Here is a 5,391-nt window from a genome sequence, read left to right as displayed (position 1 = left end):
CCTAATGACATTTGTATATGCAGAAATGCAAGAGCCTATAGACATGATCTCTATATGTGTCATTACAGAACATGAATGTTAAATCCTATAGACATGCTTTCTAGGTGATTTTGCGGTAAAGTTAAGCGTTAAATCCTATAGGCATGGTCTCTATGTGATTGAATCAGTATTAAAGACCCTATAGGATGGATTTCTAGTTTGAATAAAAATCCTAACTCATGATTTCTACCCCTTGGGTGCAAGAAAAGTAAAGACCCCTCACACACCCTTTTACTATACTTCCCGAGTTTCATACAAAATTATTACAATCCAATGAATCAAACTGGAAATTAAAAGATACATCAAAAGCTAACAGCTACATCCGAGTAGCCTAATTCAACCTTAATGTCTAATAACATGCGATTGAGCCACTTCCGGGATCCAGATTTTTAAAGCCTTCTCTTTATCCAAGGTGTTTCAAAGTTCCAAGGAGTCTCAGGGATTCCAGGCATTGCTTACACCCAGGATACTATCAGAATTAGAATAGTGCAGTGTGGAAGAGCCAGCTCTCATGCATCCAAGTTTAGAGGGAGCTCAGGGGTCCAAAAGCATGGCTTGCAAGAGAGGGGCAGAACTTATAGCTAAGAGTAAGTGCAAAGTGAAAGGGGAATTGGGGAGCCATGATAGGTGGTGGTCATACGTAGCTACAAAGTAGGCTGGCACACCCCTGACCACTTGTTTGGTTGAACAAGTTAGGAGCAGACCTTTTGAAGGTCAGACCAAAGTCTAGATAGTGATTAGGACACTATCAGACCCCAGTCCAGGGCTCAGACACATCAAAGGGGAAAAGGGAATGGGCATTGATTGAGTTTGGGATTCAAAGAATCCAGTTCAGGATCATAGACAGCAAATTGGAGTGTTGTTATGCACTGAACCATAACTCACATACAAAGGGTAAAGGGTAAGGGGATTCACATAGGAACAAAAATGACAAAGTTGCAGAAAAACAGTTAAGGAAAGCATAACAGAACTAGGATGTGAAACACATAGTGGAGGAGCAGTATTTAAACTAAGATGGACATACCGGTTGCAAAGTAAGAGAATAGCAGAGTAACCACAGCAAGCAAACAGCAGAAACAACTCAGGTTTTCAGCAGAACACTTGAAGATTCAAGGAGAGCTTAAAGGGTATTTCAGAAAGCAAAGAGGAGAAGTACACAGAACTGGTCTGTGTATTTGAGAGAAGAAGGGAGTAGAAAGCAGATTGCCTATTATTGCTTGATTGTTACTTACTCGTTGTTACTGCCCTTTTGAAAAGGGGAGGGCTGAGCCCTTTATATAGTTTTGAAAACAGGTGAGGCAGGCACAAAGGTATAAACATAGAAACTAATCAAATTAGTATCAATTAGGGTAGACAGACTCCTTTAATTAAGGGTCTAGTTCAGACGACTAAGAAGGAAGAGAGAATCAGTTTATTAAGGCTAAATTAAGGTAAAGAGACCATATGGTGCACAAATAAGGTCACATACACAATTGGATATTTAAGGAAAGAGGGCACAGTAGTAAGAATAAGGTATAAGTTTAAAAATTAGTCAAAGGATCTCGGCTCCAGTTGTAAATCACAAAGAGACTGAGATAATTAAGGAAGTAAATAATTCAAACGTTGGTACAAAATCACAGAAGATACAGGATCAATTATTTAAGGAAAACATCAGTAAGGTAAAAGAGGTTCAATCAAGAGAAATTAGTGACGAATTTCTTAGCCTGATTAAAGGAATTTCGAAAATAAAACTTTGAAAGGGAAGCTTATATATAAGCATGCAGTTCAAAACAAAGAAGAACAATGAGAGTTTTTTCCATAATCATAGGCAAATAAGTTCACAAGTTCGATTACAGACTCGTCATGAGTCTGTAAACCTAGGGTTTCAGAGTGAAACCCTAGTGTCTTTCACTTCAAAGAAAAGAAAACCCCCCAAATCTTAGGGTTTCACATGGAGTCGGAGGTGAGGGAATCGTTCAAAGTCACAGAGATAGGCAGATATGCACAAACAGAAGTAAGAGGAAATTACGAGTTTTAAGACAAAGGTAGGCAAGAGCATGATCAACAGAACTCATAAACAAAATCAAAGCATGAGCTTAAACACATAAGCAAAAGCGAGTCAATAACCTAGGCTAACATGTGAACAAAAGAGGTAGAAGAATCTCCGTAAAAGATCTAGTAAGAAACACAAGAGCAGGCTTGAACATAACAAGGAATAAAACAACGAGCTTGAACACACATAAAAAGAGTAAAAGAATCAGAAACATTTAGAAAACCCTAAAAATAGGATTCGAACAGTTTTGAAAAGGGAAAATTGGGGAAAAACTCTAAAATGGCACACACAGCATAGATCTAGCATAGATCTAGACGAATAAGCGAAAAAGAAACCTCGATTAGGCTAGGGTTTCTGAGAACCCAAAAGGACGAGAAGGCTTGGAAGTCTCGAGAATGGTTCTGAGCTAGCAAGGTCGAATCCAGGCTCGAGAGGCTGAGATACGCTGGAGCAAAGCCGGAAACGGCCAAAGAAACTCAAACCGGCCAGGGTCTGGATGAAGACCTTCGAGGTCTAGCCTCGAATCTTCAATGAGCAAGCGTGTGAGAGCAGGAGATGGTGGGTAGAGGTTGTCCATGGCTAGGTTAGCCATGGATTCTGGAGGTAGGTGGATATTAGGGTTTTAGAGGTTGAGAGGGTTCGAGAGAGACGAGAGGAACCAGAGGCGGCGGATTTGGAGAATGGGGATAGGGTTAGGGTCGTTTTGGAATTAAAATGGTAAGGATGAAATGTGGCCGTTGATCATTTTGATCAACGGTCTGGATCAAAAGGGAGCCGGGCGGGTAAAAATAAACGGGTCGTGGGTCGGGTTAATTAAGAAATTGGGTAGGGAATTTTGGGTCTGATTTGGGCTTAAGATTGGGGTTAATTTCGGGCTAAAATTGAAATGCAAAGGGCTAACTCTTAAATAGCCACTTTTCCCTTGTTTTAATTTATAAAAAAAATAGCAAAATAATTTCTGGAAATAAACCAAATGTGATAAAATGATCAATGATACATAATTATCAAATTAAAAATACTGGAGTCAATTTTATAAATATAATTACAATTGAATCTTTAAAGAGGCTAGTATTGCAATTATATGCAATTTGGTTTTAAAAATACCAAATGAATTTTTAAAAAATATGCAAAAAACCATGTTAGCTATGTTTTGATGTAAATATGAGAATAAAATAAATTGTTCACCAAAATGGCAAATTTTGGGAATAATTATTGAATTTTATGGTATAAAAATAGGCAATAAATTGGTTTAAAAATCATCAAAAAATATCAAAACTCATAGGTGTGCTTGTATATGCACAAATATGTTATTTTAGAAGTATTTTGGGTACGAAAAATACATAGGGAAAAATTGGGTATCAACAAGCACGACAACAGGTAAGGCTAGCAAATAAAATAAAGTAAACACACAGAACAGTACTAGTAACGCTGCGGCGTGCAGCCCGATCCACATACCGCTGCGGCGTGCAGCCCGTTCCGTTTATCATCGACGGCGCTCACTGGGGGTTTGCAGACTCCGGGAGGGGCCCCTTACAGCCCAAGCGCAATATCAAGCCATCTCGTGGCATCAATCTAGGCCCTCGGCCTCATATCAATATCAGTATAACACTGCTGCGGCATGCAGCACGATCCAAACGTATCCTCACAATATAGGACCTCGGCCTTACCCAGTCAAAGATCAAGAAGCCACTCGGGCAACAGTAAGACATGATGCTCAGCCTAAAATATTTTTGAGAATATCATTTCAAGCATTTAAGGCATAATTAACTTGGCTGAGTTTTAAAATAGTGAAAAATACGTGACTGAGCTCAAGTATATCACTAAAACAGTGAGGAATTTTTCAACAACAATCCCCGAAGGGTTCAAATAGCTGGCACAAAGCCCAAATATGGCAATCAGACCAAATTGTGATGATAACAAGTAATTTCAGACAAATACGCAGTAAATTCATCAATCGGGACGGACCAAGTCGCAATCCCCAATGGTGCTCTACCCCACACTCGCTATCCGGCGTGCAAGTCACCTCAATATAGCACTATGATGTGCAAATCCGGGGTTTCAAACCCTCAAGATATCATTTACAATCATTACTCATCTCGAACCGCCGAAATCTCTAGCTCGCGATGCCTTTGCCCCTCAAATCGGCCTCCACGCGCGTCGAATTTCCAGGTGATTCCCCTTGAATCCCTCTTCAATTAGCTCTCCCAAGCTCCAAAATCGCTCAACAATGGAGGTTCTTAACCTCAAAATCGCGGAATAGCCTTTATAAAACATTCTGCCCAGCACTTAAAAATTCTTCTTCGCGAACGCGGTCAAAGCCTCGCGTTCGCAAAGCACAAAAATTCCATTGTCCAAAATTCTCCTACGCGAACGCGACAACCAGCTCGCAAACGCGATGCCTAATCCGCTTAAACCTTCGCAAACGCGGTATCCATCACGCGAACGCGTAGCTTCCACTTGCCATACCATCGCGAACGCGGGAAACTCATCGCGTTCGCGAAACACTCAGGACCACACCCCTTCGCGGACGCGGGACCAACATTGCGAACGCGAAGGCAAAATTCATAGCCTCCTCATGCATCCATTTGCGAACGCGAGAGCCTTCTCACAAACGCGAAGGCCAAAAGTCTGCAACAGAAACTTCAGAAAATTTGCAACTTCAAAATACCAACAATGGTTCGATTGACCCCCCGAAACTCACTCAAGGCCATCGGGACCCCAACCAAAAGTACCAACATATCCTAAAACCTCATTCAAACTTGTTCCAATCATCAAAACACCTCAAACAACATCAAATCACTCAAAACACATCGGATTCAAGCCTAAGTTTTCCAAAAACTTCCGAAATACACTTTCAATCAAAAACCCGACCAAACGACGTCTGAATGACCTGAAATTTTTCGCACACATCCCAAAGGACATAATGAAGCTACAGAGACTCTCGGAATTCCATTCCGAACCTCGGATCAAAATCTCGTCTATCAACCGGAATTCGCCAAAATACTAACTCTGCCAATTCAAGCCTAATTTTACACCGGACTTCCAAAACCAATTCCGATCACGCTCCTAAGTCATAAATCACCTAACGAAGCTAACCAAATCATAAAAATTCTGATCCGAACTCATTTACAAATAAGTCAACTCTTGGTCAAACCTTCCAAATTCAAGGCTTTCAACTGAGACTGTTCTTTCAAATTCATTCCAAATTTTCCTGAAAACCAAATCCAATGATCTACCTTAGTCATAACACATTACACATGGCAAGTCACGCCCAAGAACTGGCGATCAAAGCGCAAAAGCTCAAAACGACCGATCAGGTC

The sequence above is a fragment of the Nicotiana attenuata genome, chromosome 7, assembly GCF_001879085.1.
Source record: "Nicotiana attenuata strain UT chromosome 7, NIATTr2, whole genome shotgun sequence".
In the NCBI taxonomy this organism is placed as follows: Eukaryota; Viridiplantae; Streptophyta; class Magnoliopsida; order Solanales; family Solanaceae; genus Nicotiana; species Nicotiana attenuata.
This window is presented reverse-complemented; position numbering follows the sequence as displayed.